Source organism: Podarcis erhardii (assembly GCF_964252035.2).
Source record: "Podarcis erhardii genome assembly, chromosome: 1".
NCBI lineage: Eukaryota > Metazoa > Chordata > Lepidosauria > Squamata > Lacertidae > Podarcis > Podarcis erhardii.
In genome coordinates this window covers 140038595-140055587 of record NC_138497.1, presented here as the reverse complement: position 1 = coordinate 140055587, position 16993 = coordinate 140038595, and positions in this window count along the sequence as shown.

The following is a 16993-nucleotide window of genomic DNA, read 5'->3' as shown; positions in this document are numbered from 1 at the left end:
TAAAGAAAAGAGGGGTGGTATTGTACATCAGAAACAAAATAGAAGCCAAGACAGTGTTTAAGGATGAAGAGGGGAGGATGATAGGGGTTAACATCAATTGGCAAGGGGAAAAGTTGATGGTTGTGGGGATTTACGCCCCGAATGGTAGCAAAACCGAGTTTTTTAAAAGACTAGAAGAAATATTAATGGAATATGCAGATCAAAAAATAATCTTGATGGGGGATATGAATGCTGTTGTCTCGTTGGGGATGGACAGACTTAGAGAAGGAGCAAATAAAGAAGGAAAGCTACTGTCAGAGCCACCCTGGGTCCCAGCTCACAAGAGACCAAAGTCCAGTCCAAGCTATATACAAAAGGTTTTATTGAAGATCATTGTCGTCATTACATCCAAACTCCGTGGCTCCGCATCTGTTACCCTTAGATGTTAGAAGTCCCCTCTGAGTCCGTCCCTCCCCTGCACCAATTTAAGAGGCTTGTACTGCTCCACCTTTTCCTCTCTTTCCTTTTCCGCAGGGTCTTCCTGCCCCCCTGTCTTCCCTCTTTCCGGGACTCCCCAGAGGCTGAGTCTTCTCCCGCCTGCTCCCCCCTCCTTCGTGCTTTGGCACCAGGCTCCTCCTCAGAGCTCTCCTCATTTCCGCGCGCCTCTATATTTGAACTTGGCGCGCGTACGTTGCCTCTGACCTTCCTTTCTACAGTTACGCTGCTCTCGGTACTACACTCCTCCCTTTCAGGCAGGACGTCTTGCTCCGAACTCCTCCCCCTTCCTCCTTCCTGTCCTGCTCTTTCTGACACACTGGCAACTCCCCCCCCTCTACTCCGTTCCGACGGGGGAGCTGGTCCCGCTTTGCCACTCCCACTGGGGATTCCCTCTTCGTTCCCCTCTCTCTGACTGATTCCCTCTCTATTGCCCCTTGGCCTGACCAGGGGGGCTCCCTTCTGGGAATCCTCTGATTCGCTAGACGGACTTTGGGACAACCTCGGCTCGTTGTCGTCCTCTTCCTCCTCGCCCTCGCTCTCTGTCTCCTCTCTCCCTAAAACCCTGACAGCTACCAAAATCCTTCTTCTCTATGGTAGAGAATTGCAACTTGGTGGATATATGGCGGCTTAGACACCCCCTTGAAAAACAATTCACCTTCTATTCCGAACCTAACCAATCACTCTCAAGAATAGACCAGATTTGGATCTCAAATGAACTATGTCCAAGAGTTAAATTAACAGAAATAAGACCAAAAGTAATATCAGACCACAACCCAATAGAATTAGAATTGGAAAGTTTAGAGGCAAGAGCTTTTAGATGGAGATTAAAAGACTACCTTCTGTGTGATGGGATAATGAGCTGCTTGTGCGTAAAGCTTGATCCCTCTGGGGTTTGGTTGGTCATCCCAACCTAGGCACTAACGGAGCTCCCCAAAGCATGACTCCGTTAGTCGCTGGTAGAATCTGACAGTGGGCGTCTACGGAACCTACGCCAACATAAAAGCTGTTTGACAGACATGCGCTTTCGTGACTCTCTGCGTGACAGTTTCCGGCGCAGGGTGGGAGTTCCTAACGGGGGTCTTGTTACCTCTTCGCTGTCGTCACTGGAAGTATCCCAGAGCCTCCCCTCCGCTGTGACTCCTGCACTCCCCCTGCTGGTTCCTTCTGCTGCAGATTCTCTCCTATTCTCATGGAACTTATCCACCACCTCTCTCTCCGATGGCAGTTCCCTGACATCCACCTCCCCCCCAGGGCCCCCTTCACCCCCTCCCGCCTCCTCTCCCACTGGCGGTGAGGACGGAAAGCCCCTGAAGGAACTCTCCTCGTCGTCCGAGGATTCAAACACTTCTAGCCACGGCGTACCGTCTCTCTCCCCGTCTTCCTCTTCTTCGTCTGAGTCGGCTTCCTCACCCACCCCTGACTCAGGGAACCCTTCAAACTCTCCTTCCTCATCGGTGGTACCAAAGTGTTCCCTTCTAAATCGTGCCACGGGTTGCGGTTTTCTTGGGAAACGCTGATGAAATGTTTCTATTAAAACCTCGTCATTGACTACCTCTGCTGGTACCCAAGTGTTTTCCGACTCTACTTCCCCCTCCCATTCTACCAGATATTCCACCTGATTCCCCTTCCACCTGGAATCAATGATTCCTGCCACGTTCATGTCGCGCTCTCTCTCTTCTATCACGGGCGTTTGGGTGGCCTCTCTCTCATGCTCCCCCCACTCACGTCCCTCTCGGTACGGCGACAGTAATGACCTGTGAAATACTGGGTGTAACTTCATGTGACTGGGCAGCCTGAGTTTGAATGCTACTGGGTTGACCTGCTGTATGACCTCAAAGGGTCCCAATCTTTTGGGTCTCAATTTCTTACACCCTCCTTTGAACGGTAGTCCTTGGGTGGATAACCACACCCGGTCCCCCACCCTTATGGTTTCACCTTCCCTCCTATTTTTGTCTGCTTGCTTCTTATATTCTTCCTTGGCTTTCTCTAAGTTAAGTTGAAGCTGACGGTGGATCGCTTCCATCTCTTCAACAAAATATTCCGCCGCCGGCACGCTCCACCTCTCCCCTCCCTCTCCTGGGAATGCCCGGGGGTGACACCCATAATTTGCCAGAAAGGGACTCATCCCTGTGGACACGTTCTCCGCGTTGTTGTAGGCAAATTCTGCTAGAGGTAACTTATCCACCCAATCATTTTCTCTGTCTTTTACATAACACCTCAGGTATTGTTGTAAAATCCCATTTGCCCTTTCCGCTTGCCCATTGGTTTCTGGGTGCCGAGCAGTTGAGAAATTGAGTTCTACGTGTAATAAGCTCATCAGTTTCCTCCAGAACCTGGAAGTAAATTGTTTCCCTCTGTCGCTCAAAACCCTCAAGGGGGCGCCATGCAACCTAAAAATATGTTCTACAAACAACTTGGCGGTTTCCTCCGCTGTGACTGCATGTGAACAAGCTATAAAATGACACATCTTGGTTAATAGATCTACCACCACCATGACAGCTGTTTTGCCTTTGGATTTTGGCAGGTCCGTCATAAAATCTATGGATACTGCCTCCCATGGCCTTTCGGGCGTGGGTAAGGGTTGTAATAGCCCCGCTGGCGCCACCCTCTCTCCTTTTGCTCGCTGGCACCTGACGCAACCCCTGACATATTCCCGTACGTCCTCCCTCACCTTGGGCCACCAAAACTCCCTGGTAACCAACCACATGGTTTTGTGCTGTCCAAAATGTCCCGCGGTGGGGCTGTCATGCAACTGCTTGAGTACTCTGCCCCTCAGTTCCCCGTCGGGTATGTACAGTGCCCCTTTGTAATACAACGCCCCGTTCTTTTCTTCAAACCCCCCTGTGTTCTCCTCTGCCCTCCGGAGCTCTCTGAGTTTCCCTTGGGCGTATTCATCGTTCTCAGTACCCTCTATCAGTTCCCTCTGCCCCACCAATGCCGCCCCACACACCCAGCGGTCTTCAGGGATTACATGCCTTGCCTCGGGCGCTCCCTCCCCCTCTAAGTACTCAGGTTTCCTGGAAAGAGCGTCCGCCCTCACGTTCTCGGATCCGGGCACGTAACGAATCTCAAAGTGGAATTTGGAGAACTCCTGGGCCCATCGTACTTGTCTCTGGTTCAGCACTCGGGCTGTTCTCCAATATTCCAGATTTTTGTGGTCAGTTCGGACTTGAACCTTGTGCTGCGCCCCAATCAGCAAGTGCCGCCATTTCCGGAAGGCTTCATGAATGGCGAGCAGTTCTCGGTCGTATACTGTGTAGTTCCTCTCGGACTTGTTCAACTTCCGTGAGAAGAATGCACACGGTCTCCATTCAGACGTATCTTTTCCCGGCTGGAGAAGAACGGCCCCCACCGCTCGGTCTGACACGTCAGTCTCCACTCTCATTGGTTGTTGTAGATCCACATGCAACAGTTGCTCTTCCGACGCAAACGCCTGCTTTAAGCGTTCGAACGCCCGCTGCGCTTCTTCCGTCCAAACAAATTTCTTTTTGCTACTAAGACAATCCGTGATAGGCGCTGTCAAATGGGCAAAGTTCTTGATGAACTTCCTATAGAAGTTTCCGAAGCCCAGGAACCTTTGCACGTCCTTCTTGGTCTTTGGTGTTTTCCATTCCAGTACCGCTTGAACCTTGCTGGGATCCATGGCCAACCCCTTGTCAGACAACCGGTACCCCAGGAATTCCACCTCCCTGGTATGAAACTGACACTTCTCCAGTTTCACCCACAGCCGATTTTCTCGCAACTTGCTCAGTACCTCTCTTACATCTCGCACATGCTGCTCCTCATTCGCTGAGTACACCAGGACGTCATCTAAGAACGCTACGCAGTTCTTGTAGAGCAGTGGCCCCAGGACGTGATTCATGAATGATTGAAAGCAGGCGGAGCCCGCTTGTAATCCGAAAGGCATAACTAAATACTCAAAAGCCCCCAAGGGGGTGAACATAGTGGTCTTCCACTCATCCCCCTTTCTCACACGTATCAAATTATATGCCCCCCTAAGGTCCAGCTTGGTAAAAATTTTCCCTTTTCTCACCTGTGTCAGAATGTCATCAATTCTAGGCATAGGGAAAGTCACTGGTTCTGACACTGCATTTAGGCTTCTGAAGTCACATACAAGCCTCGGTTTGCCCGTGTGTTTTTTGTCCACAAAGAACACTGGGCTGCCCCCCACCGCTCGTGACTCTCTGATGAAACCTCGCTTGAGATTCTTGTCAATGAACTCCCTTAACTCCTGCATTTCACTGTCTGACATTGCATACAGCTTGCCCACTGGCAATTGTGCTCCTGGGAGTAAGTTAATTTGACAGTCAAAAGGTCTGTGCGGGGGCAGTCTATCTGCTTCCTTTTCGCTAAAGACGTCAATCAAGTCAGCATATTGTGGTGGCACCTTGCCCTTGCCCATCACTTCCACCCCTGCTAGAGTGGCCCTGGCCCCTGCCTGAACCTCTCCCTCTTTGCAGTGTTCTAGGCAATGTGCTGATCCAAAGGAAACCACTCTCTGATGCCAGCCTACTAGAGGATCGTGTAGTGCTAGCCAGCTCATTCCCAAAATAATGGGAGCTCCTCCCAAAGTGGCTACGTTAAACGCTATCAGTTCTGTGTGTCTTGCCACCCTCATTACCATTGGAACAGTCTGCTGGCTCACTTCTCCTCCCAACAGTTCCCTCCCATCAATCGTGGTAACCTGCAAAGGCTTACTTAATGGGATAGTCTGTATCTGGTGTTCAGCTGCAAACTCCTTACTCATGAAATTACAGGAGCTGCCTGAATCCAATAGCGCTTTTATCTTTAGTGGGTGTCCATTGGACAGTTCCAGCAACACCTCTATCACAAGCGCTGGTCTTGGAGGTTCCGGCGTGGGCACATTCACTTCTCCTCTGCCTGACTGCGGTGCCCTGATGCTGGCAGCCAGGCGTTGGCTTTTACTTGCTCGCTGCTTGTTTCTCCTTCCTCCTTCCCCCCAACAGTTCCCGCCATTCCTTGCCATTCCTTCCTTTGCGGACAGACTCTGGCAAAGTGACCTGGCTGTTGGCAGAGATAACATCGCTTGGCGCCCTTCCCCTCCTTCTTCCGCCCTTCACTGGTGTTTGAAACTGCGCGCGCGCGCGCTGTTCCAATTTCCATCGGCTCTGCTGGCGGGAAAGGCTGCTCCGGAATCTCTGGAATGCGGAAATCCTTCCAACGTTCCCCTTTTCCTTCCCACTTTTCCAAAGCCCTTGCCTCCTGGCGCGCTCCTATGGACAGCGCTGATTTAGTCAGATGATCCATAGACTCCGCCCTGGGCGCCCGGGAAAGTTCATCTTTCACTGCCGGAGAGAGCCCTTCTTCAAACAGCATTTGAATAGGTTCACTCGCAAGGTCCCACCCCAGTCTATGAATCAGCATGCTGAACTCAGTCCAGTACTCACGTACAGATCGGCTCCCCTGTTTACACGCCATTAACTGCCTCCGCACCACCCCTTGCTCAATCTCACTGGAAAACATCAAGTCCATGGCGCGAAAAAACTTCATAGTGTCCTTTAAGATTTCATTATTGGCTGCCATCAGGGGCCGCACCCAGTCCCTCGCCCCTCCCTCTAGATGGCCGATCACGTACGCCACTCTAGAGTTCTCATCAGGGAAGTCATCAAACAGTAGGTTAAGAGCATATTGCATCTCTGTCCTAAAGGCTTGATAGTTCCTGGGATCCCCCCCAAATTTCTGCACCAATCCAGGCACCTTTCTGGCAAGTGGGGTGGGTTTCCCTTTATCCGCATCTTGAGCCCTCCTCTCCTCGAGCCTCGCCGTTTGCAGCGCGAGCTGGACCTCCAACGCCCTGTACCTGTCTTCCAGGCTTGGACCTCCTCCAGCCCCAGCTCCTGCACCTCCGGTTCCAGCTGGTTCGCTCATGATGCCCTCTGCTTGCACAAGCTGCTTTCAGAGACTGTCAGATTGCTGTGATGGGATAATGAGCTGCTTGTGCGTAAAGCTTGATCCCTCTGGGGTTTGGTTGGTCATCCCAACCTAGGCACTAACGGAGCTCCCCAAAGCATGACTCCGTTAGTCGCTGGTAGAATCTGACAGTGGGCGTCTACGGAACCTACGCCAACATAAAAGCTGTTTGACAGACATGCGCTTTCGTGACTCTCTGCGTGACAGTTTCCGGCGCAGGGTGGGAGTTCCTAACGGGGGTCTTGTTACCTCTTCGCTGTCGTCACTGGAAGTATCCCAGAGCCTCCCCTCCGCTGTGACTCCTGCACTCCCCCTGCTGGTTCCTTCTGCTGCAGATTCTCTCCTATTCTCATGGAACTTATCCACCACCTCTCTCTCCGATGGCAGTTCCCTGACATTCTGGAAGATCAGAAGGTGGTGGAAATGGCAAAGGAAAAACTGTCAGAGTATTTTAAAGACAATTGTGGTAAGGGAACAAAGGATAATGTAGTTTGGGATGCAGGTAAGGCGGTAATGAGAGGGTTCTTTATCCAACAGAACGTAATTAAAAATAAGAATAGAGAGAAAAACAAAGAGGAAATCCTAAGACAGATAATGGAAAACGAACAGAAATTATCCCAGAAGCCTAACTGCCTAAAAACAAAGGAAAAAATAAAAATTTTACAAACCCAGTTTGCTATAATAATAAATAGAGAGGTAGAGTGGAACATTAAAAGACTCAGGCAAAAAAACTTTGAATTTGCGAATAAACCAGGCAAATGGCTTGCCTGGCAAATAAAAAAAAGGAAAGAGCAAGGTACAATTAGCAAAATAATAAGAGAGGGGGAAGAGAAAACTGACCCCAAAGGAATTAGGAGCGAATTTCTTAACTACTACAGAAATTTGTATAAAGACCAAGAGAGAGCCGGTCTAAGAAAGATAGAAAGATTTATAAAGGATAAAGGGGGACAAAAAATCCCAATAGAGGGAAAACAAAAATTGAACACTCCAATTGAAAATGCGGAAATAGAGGAGGCAATCAGAGATCTAAAGAGGGGCAAAGCACCAGGCCCCGATGGATTCACTGCCGGATACTATAAAGAAATGAAAACTATTTTGGCGGGACCTCTGAAAAAGACTATGAACAATATACTAAAGGAAGGAGAAATCCCAGAAACCTGGAAAGAGGCATACATCACGTTCATCCCAAAACAGGATGCGGACTTAACCCAAGTTAAAAATTATAGACCAATCTCATTATTAAATACGGACTATAAGATATTTGCAGGAATTCTGGCAAGAAGGTTAAAAAAGGTGCTAGCAGATATTATACATAAGGACCAGGCGGGATTTCTGCCAGGCCGGTTGATGAGGGATAATACAAGAAATATTATCAATATGCTAGAATTCTTGTCTGTCAGGATTGATAAACAAGTTATAATGATGTTCATCGATGCCGAAAAGGCGTTTGATAATGTGATATGGAATTTTATGTTAAAAAACCTAGAACATATGGATGTAGGCAATGACTTCTTTAATGGGGTAAAGGCAATATATACAGAACAGAAGGCCAAACTGATCGTGAACAATATGTTAACAGAAGAGATAAAGATACGGAAAGGAACGAGACAGGGATGTCCGCTCTCCCCGCTGTTATTTATAACAGTGTTAGAAGTTCTCCTAAACTCAATAAGGCAAAATAGGAATATAAAGGGAGTGATCTTAGGTCAGAATATTTATAAAACAAAAGCATTCGCAGATGATCTAGTAGTAATGACAGAAGATCCAGTAACCTCAATAGAAGAGATATTGAAAGAAATGGAACTATTTGGAGAAGTAGCGGGGTTTAAACTAAATAAGACAAAAACAAAGATGATATGCAAGAATATAGATTCAAGGACAATAGAATTAATTCAACAGCAATCACAGATAGAGATGGTCAAAAAAGTTAAATACCTCGGCATTTGGCTAACACCTAAAAACATAGACTTATATAAAAATAACTATGAGCCGATATGGAGGGAAATAAAGAGAGATTTAGAAAAATGGGGACGGCTGAAACTGTCATTATGGGGAAGAATTAACATAATTAAGATGAATGTATTACCAAGATTAATGTTTCTTTTCCAGACCATCCCTATAATAAAGGGGAGTAAGATCTTTAAGGAATGGCAGAGGACAGTCTCGAGATATATATGGCAGGGCAAAAGACCCAGAATACAATTTAAACTACTGACAGACATAAGGGAAAGGGGGGGCTTTGCTCTGCCAGATTTGAGACTATACTACGAGGCATCATGCCTAAGCTGGCTAAAAGACTGGGTTAAGTTGGAGAATACGGAGCTACTCGATCTCGAGGGCTTCGACATTTACTTTGGTTGGCACGCCTACTTGTGGAAGGATAAGATGAAAGCACACAAGGGGTTTGGCAATCACATCTTCAGAGGGCCGCTAATTGAAGTGTGGGAAAGATATAAAAATGTGTTAGAGCCGAAAACACCACACTGGCTATCACCTCTTGAAATAACAAGCATAAAAACCACCAATATGAGGAAAAACTGGGCAACATACAATCAGCTAGTAACGAAGGTAGATGGGAAATGGAGAACTAAACCTTATGAACAAATAAAAGAACATGTCTACGACTGGCTTCACCATCAACAGGTGAATCAGATGTTTAACAAAGACATTAGAGAAAGAGGCTATGTGGATAAAGACTCTAATTTCCAGACGGAGATAATAAATAGTAAAACGAAAACTATATCTAAGATGTACAAGATGTTGTTAGATTGGAATTTAGGAGATGAGGAGGTCAAATCAGTGATGATCCGCTGGGCAAAGGATATAGGGCACAGTATACAATTTGAGGACTGGGAAAGATTTTGGAAGGACGGGTTGAACTTCACGGCGTGTACTGTAATAAGGGAGAATGTTATGAAGATGTTCTACAGATGGCACTTGACACCCATGAAACTCTCAAAAATGTATAAGGTGGACAACAAGTGCTGGAGGTGTAAAGATGCAGAGGGCTCCTTTTACCACATGTGGTGGGAGTGTAGAAAAGTTAAACAGTTTTGGGAGAAGGTTTATACGGAACTAAAAAAGATACTAAAATACACGTTTTTAAAGAAATCCGAAATCTTTCTATTAGGAATATTACGACAAGAGATAAAGAAAGAAGATAGCAGATTGGTATACTATGCGGTAACGGCTGCAAGGGTGGTAATAGCCCAGAGGTGGAAACAGCAAGAAACTCCAACAGTGGAAGAGTGGAGATCTAAATTATCGGAATATGCAGAGCTTGATAAACTAACGGGGAAAATTAGATATAGGAAAGACCAAGTGTTCATCAAAGATTGGGGAAAGTACGTAGATTATCTGGAATGTATTAGTGAAGGTCAAATAACGCTAAAGGGATTTAAAGATGCACTGTGAAAGACTATGGGTTATTGTTCAAAGTAAATAGAAAACAAAATTAGATATAATGACAATATAAACGATGGAACGTGTAACTTTATTTATTGCTTCGAATGATTCGCGGCCAAGCTGAAGGAAGTCCTGAAAGAAACAGCTATGTTATAGGAGCATTGTAAGAACAGTGGTTTTGTGTACTTTTTCTGTTGGTGTTTTGTGTAGGAAATAAGCCCATTCAGAGCTTTATCGTCTTCTTTTTCTGCAGATGGAACCCAAAACACCTTTTTGATTTGGTTACGGGTGATTCTGGTGCACACCCAAAAAACACCATGCGAATTGAAATACGCCCAATCAAAGTTTATTGGTCTTCTTTCTACGCATATGGAAGCAAAAAGACGCTTTTTTTTATTTTGGTCTCATTCATTACATACACTTTGTGATTTCTGGGTCAATGTCGCAATAACACCAAAGAACACAACTTGAAATAGCGAAACCCAAATGTCAGGGGCTCAGGAGCAGAGGCACAGGGAAGATGGGAGATGGAGAGCGAGGGGGAGGAATCCGAGGGCAGTGCAGGAGGAGACAGTGGTCCGAGGGATTCCATGAGCCTCTCCAGCGAATCGGAAGATTCACAGAAGGGAGCGCCAGTGGCCAGGGCAAGGGGGGCCCCAAGGGGAACGCCCCAGGAGCAAGGGGGGAGCAGGGACTCCCAGAGTAGTAGTTGGAAATCAGGACCAGCTTCCCCACCAGAGCAGAGTGGGGGGGAAGGGTCCCAGGCATCGGGACCAGTACTTCCCCCACCAGGAAGAGAAGACGAGGCAGAGCTGACCACGCCTCCCTCAGAGAGTCGTACAACGGAGGGGAGGTCAGATCTGACCAGTGTCACGGAAGAGGGAAGCAGTGATAGAAGTAGTGTAACGGTTAGGAGAAAGGTCACTGGGTTGGCGCGAGAAGCAAGTTCAAATGTACAGGAGCGCGGGACAGCAGAGAGTGAGGATTGGGAACCGGGTCCTAAAGCACGCCGGAGGCAAGGGGAGGAGCTAAGCGACTCAGCGTCGGAAGAGTCCCGGAAGGGCAATGCCCCAGAGGGCAGGAGGACCCAGAGGAGGAGAGAGCAGCGCAGAAGGTGGAGCAGGGCTAGGATCTTAAACTGGTGCGGAAGGGGAAGTGATTCAGATAGGACTTCGCCGATCTAGAGTCTAGAGGTAGGGTCGCACGCTCTGGCTTTAAAATGGAAATTATACTTCAATAAAGACTTTTGTACATAATATCAGCCTGGCGTTGGTCCTCTGTGAGCTGGGACCTAGAGGCAGCCCTGACAGTAAGTCCTATCTCATAAAAACCTCGCAGCGTGAGTGGACGCAGCGGGGGGCTAAGATTGGTGCTTCGCAAGCTCACGAAAGCAAGACAAGATGACTACCGAAGAACGCATAACAGCCCTGCAAAACGCAGTGACACAACTTAACGTGGAAATTCTTGCATCTAGGAAGAGGGAAGAGGAAGCGGCTACTGCCTGCAAGGATCTGCAAATCAGGTTGGAAATGTTGACTAAACAGGGGGCGCCGGGAACCAGACCAGAGGGAATTGGGCTGGGAAAGAGAGGAGGCAGCCTCGTGTCTCATTTCGATGGGAATCTGCAGCAGTATCCTAACTTCAGAGCAGACGTGGTTTACGCGCTAGAGTTGCTGGAGAAGGACTTTAGAGATGAGCAGGAGAAAGTAGGCTTCATATTAACGCATCTTCACGGAGACGCTAAAGCGTGGCTGCGTAATCTGTGGCGAGATAAGGACCCAGCCCTCCAAAATGCGGATGCCTTTCTCAAGGCGATGGACGATTGTTTTCTATCAGCGATAGATGTAGATCTCGCCAGGAAAGAGATACATGGATTAAAACAAGGGAGGGCCACTGTGAGGCAATATCACGCACACTTTTTTGCATTGGTCAACGCGCTGGGATGGGAGAAAAATTCAGCTGCCGTCAGGGACCTTTTTTGGGAGGGGCTGAATGGGGCTGTGAAAGACGAAATTGCAAGGGGGGAGAGACCCCAGAGCACTCAAGAAGTGGTCCAGAGGGCGCTGACGGTTGGGGTGCATCTGGAAGAACGTTCCTGGAGCAAAGACGAAGGGCGTTGGGGACGCGCGCCAGCAAGAGCACCTCCTTTCTTTCCCAGGGACACAGCGCGCGCTCAATCCACACCTCCACTGGGACGGGGAGAGGAGCCGATGGAGATAGGTGGTGCCAAGGCTCAGTCAGCAGCCAGAGCCCTAACGCCGAGAGCAGTTGTCAGAGCTGCCTCTAGGTCCCAGCTCGCAGAGGACCAACGCCCGGTTGATGTAATGTACAAAAGTCTTTATTGAAGTTTAGTTTCCATTTCAAACCCCAGAGCGTGCAGCCCTACGTCTTGGCTCTAGATCGGCGAAGTTCCCTCTGAGTCACTACCCCTTCCGCACCAGTTTAAGATCCTAGCCCGGCTCCACCTCCTGCGCTGTTCCTTTCTCCTCTGGGTCCTTCTGCCCCCTGGGGTTTCCTCCCTCCTGGACTCTTCTGACGCTGACCCCCCTGAGTCATGCCCTTCCTGCCGGCGGGCTTTAGGACCTGGCTCCCTATCCGGGCTACCTGCTGTGCTGCTCGCCTGTACATTTGAACTTGGCGCGCGCGCCCAGCCGGTGACTTTCCTCTTAACCGTTTCCCCGCTCTCCGATGGAGGCGTGGTGTCAGGGGTTCAGAAGGAGAGACACAGGAGGGGGAGCAAATGGAGAGTGAGGAGGAGGAGTCCGAGGGGGGCGCAGGCAGTGACAGTGGAAAGAGTTATTCCACAAGCCTCTCCAGCGAATCGGAGGACTCGCAGAAGGGAGCGCCGATGGCCAGAGCGAGGGGGGTTCCAGGGGGGAAGCCCCAGGAGGAAGGAGCCAGCGGGGAGTCCCTGAGCAGCAGTTGGAAATCAGGACCAGCTTCCCCACCAGAGCGCAGTGGGGAGGGGGAGTCCCAGGAATCGGGACCAGTGCTCTCACCACCAGCGGGAGGAGAGGAGTCAGGTTTGGTCATGCCCACATCAGGAAGCGGGGAAACGGTCAGGAGGAAGGTTACCGGCTGGGCGCGCGTGCCAAGTTCAAATGTACAGGCGAGCGGCACAGCAGGGAGCCCGGGTAGGGAGCCAGGTCCTAAAGCCCGCCGGAAGGAAGGGGAAGACCAAGGGGGGTCAGCGTCAGAGGAGTCCAGGAAGGAGGAAACCCCAGAGGGCAGAAGGACCCAGCGAAGGAAAGAACAGCGTAGGAGGTGGAGCCGGGCTAGGATCTTAAACTGGTGTGGGAGGAGCAGTGAGTCAGAGGGGACTTAGCCGGTCTAGCGTCGAGACGTGGGTCTGCGCGCCCAGAGCTTTGAAATGGAAACTAAACTTCAATAAAGACTTTGTATATTATATCCACCGGGCGTTGGTCCTCTGTGAGCTGGGACCTAGAGGCAGACCTGACACGTGGTCAATCCTGACTCATCTCCTCTCTCTGGTGGTGAGAACACTGGTCCCGATGCCTGGGACTCCTCCCCCCCACTGCGCTCTGGTGGGGAAGCTGGTCCTGATTTCCAACTGCTGCTCAGGGAGTCCCCGCTGGCCCCTTCCTTCTGGGGTTTCCCCTTGCCCTGGCCATCGGCTCTCCTCTCTGTGAATCTTCCGATTCGCTGGAGAGACTCGTGGAATCTCTCTGACCACTGTCACTGCCTACACCCCCCTCGTATTCCTCCTCCTCACTCTCCATTTGCTCCATCTCCTGTGTCTCTGCTCCTGAACCCCTGACAGCAGTCAAAATGAAGCCTAGAGGGAACAGGAAGTGTTACATCTGCGACAGTGCTCAGCACATGGCGAAAGAGTGTCCCCAGAGGCTGCACAAGCACACTGCAGCCTCAGTGACGATTACAGAAGCAGTTCAGCAGAATGTACCACAGCAGAGAAACGATGGAGTCTGGCTGGAATCATAGGCACTGGGGCCCGCCAGACGAGTCAGTGAAGCAGTCCCCAGGGATCTTACAGCCCACAGACCCCCTCCCACCCAAACCAGTGGTGCAGCTCACCGCAGCTCTCCAGCTTCCCAACGGGCTCACCATGGAAATCCCTGTTACCATTGACTCTGGCAGCAATGCAGACTTTATAGGAGTGGATTTCATCAAGCAACATGGCATAGCGCTCCTGCCTGCCACGATGCCCCTGAAAGTAGTGACAGTCGACGGCAGAGAGCTACTGGGGGGACAAGTGCTACAGCAAACACCACCAATGGTGATGCGAATTGGAAACCACCGCGAAGTCATCAGCTTCAATGTTACACACCTGTCAGACACACCCATAGTGTTGGGCATGAGTTGGCTGGACCGGCACAGTCCGGCATTAGCATGGTACCAGCGCCAATTGACTTTCAGATCCTCCTACTGCGCAGCAAACTGCATACTGCCCACCCAGGAAGATGAGGGGCCGGAAGATGGGCTACAGTTACACTTGGGCATGCTGCAAGCGGTACCCGACAAGTACAGAGACTTTTTGGAGGTTTTCTGCGAGAAGGAGGCGGACAAGCTACCCCCCCACAGACCATACGACTGCAAGATTGACCTCCTGCCGGGGGCGACGCTGCCGACGGGAAAACTGTATTCCATGTCTGAAGATGAACTGCAGGAACTCAGGGAGTTCATAGACCTCAACTTGAAGCGGGGATTCATCCGGGAGTCCAAAGCAGTGGGGGGCAGCCCCGTGTTTTTTGTGAAGAAGCGGGACACGCCCCAAAAGAGGCTTGTAGTTGATTTCAGAATTTTGAATTCGAAAACCAAGCCCACAGCCTTCCCCATGCCCAAGATCGATGACCTCCTGGCGACGGTGAGGAAGGGTCGTGTCAGGGCTGCCTCTAGGTCCCAGCTCACAGAGGACCAACGCCAGGCTGATATTATGTACAAAAGTCTTTATTGAAGTATAATTTCCATTTTAAAGCCAGAGCGTGCAACCCTACGTCTAGACTCTAGATAGGCGAAGTCCCCTCTGAGTCACTGCCCCTTCCGCACCAGTTTAAGATCCTAGCCCGGCTCCACCTCCTGCGCTGTTCCTTCCTCCTCTGGGTCCTTCTGCCCCCTGGGGTTTCCTCCCTCCTGGACTCTTCTGACGCTGACCCCCCTGAGTCTTGCCCCTCCTTCCGGCGGGCTTTGGGACCTGGCTCCCTATCCGGGCTACCTGCTGTGCCGCTCGCCTGTACATTTGAACTTGGCGCACTCGCCCAGACGGTGACTTTCCTCTTGACCGTTTCCCCGCTCTCTGATGGAGGCGTGGCCAATCCTGACTCATCTCCTCCCTCTGGTGGTGGGAAGACTGGTCCTGATTCCTGGGACTCCTCCCCCCCACTACGCTCTGGTGGGGACGCTGGTCCTGATTTCCAACTGCTGCTCAGGGAGTCCCCGCTGGCCCCTTCCTTCTGGGGTTTCCCCCTTGCCCTGGCCATCGGCGCTCCTCTCTGTGAATCTTCCGATTCGCTGGAGAGACTCGTGGACTCTCTCTGACCACTGTCACTGCCTACACCCCCCTCGTATTCCTCCTCCTCACTCTCCATTTGCTCCTTCTCCTGTGTCTCTGCTCCTGAACCCCTGACATCCATCCCCCCCTTGAAGCCCACCCTTCCCCCCTCCCCCTCTCCAGGTGTGGGTTCCGGGAGCTCCAGTGTTGTGGGGGTGAGCGCTGGATACAGTTCGTCCCCGGTGGCTTGCAGCCATCGGGATAAGTCCGGGAAGTCCTGCGCGGGCTCATCGACGGCGATCTCCTCTGCTTCCATCTCCTGGGCGGTGTGCTCGAAACCTGGAGCCGTCCCCAAATCCCCCAAGACCCCCTCTCCCCCTGTCGCCAGGGGTGACCCCTCGTCCCAAGGTCCCTTCAGCAGGTCTCTGCGCCAGCCCACCTCGGGCTGGTCCTCCCACCAATAAGATCCCCCTGTCCCAGACCCTGAGAGCGATCCCTCTGGGGAACTGTCTCCCGGGGCCGACTCCTCGGCTGAAGAGAAACCCCGGAAAGTGCTGGCCGAGAGTGTGGGTGTGAACAGACAGTCGTCGAAAAAGTCCGCTGGCATGGGCTTGTCCGGGAAAAGTGTATGGAATTCGTCTTTCAGCCACTGTTCCTCCAGTGCATAATCCGGCACCCACCTGTTGGCGCTGGCCGGGGTGTCCTCTGTGGCGAGGAGATATTCTATCCCATCCTCCCCCCACCTGGAGTCTAAAATCTCTGTGGCTTCATTGAGTGGCTCCCCTCTGGGCGACCCCCCTTTCGCGGGCGGTTCCCTGAGCGGGTCTGGTGCTGTCCCTGGCGCCTGAAACCTGTGAGGGGCCTTGTAGGGCGTGAGCACTGATCTATGAAAGACCGGGTGCATCCTGGACCACTCTGGGAGTGTCAACCGGAAGGCCACTGGGTTGATCTGCGCCTCGACTTGGTACGGCCCTAGCTGCTTGTGTCCGAGCTTCTTCTTGGCCAACGATCTGGCCGGGACTGCCTGGGCTGCTAACCAGACCCAATCTCCCACCCGGATGTCCTCCCCAACTCTCCTGTGCCTGTCTGCCTGCACTTTGTAAGCCTGTTTTGCTAGCTCTAACTGCCTCCTGAGCTGCTCGTGGACCTCCTGCAACTGGGAGAGGGAGAGGAGCCGATGGAGATAGGTGGTGCTAAGGCTCAGTCCCCAGCCGGAGCCCTAACGCCGGGAGCAGTCAAAATGAAGCCTCCTAGAGGGACCAGGAAGTGCTACATCTGCGACAGTGCTCAACACATGGCGAAAGAGTGTCCCCGGAGGATCCACAAGCACACTGCAGCCTCAGCAACAGTAACAGAATCAGTTCAGCAGACTGCACCACAGCAGGGAAACGGCACTGTCTGGCTGGAAGTGGAGCCACTGGGGCCCAGCCAGACGTATCAGTGAAGCAGTCCCCAGGCATCTTACAGCCCACAGACCCCCTCCCGCCCAAACCAGTGGTGCAGCTCACCGCATCCCTCCAGCTTCCAAATGGGCTCACCATGGAAGTCCCCATTTCCATTGACTCTGGCAGCAATGCAGACTTTATAGGAGTGGATTTCATCCAGCAACACAGCATAGCGCTTCTGCCAGCAACGGTGCCTCTGAACGTCGTCACGGTGGATGGCAGGGAGCTACTGGGAGGGCAAGTGCTACAGCAGACGCCGCCAATGGTG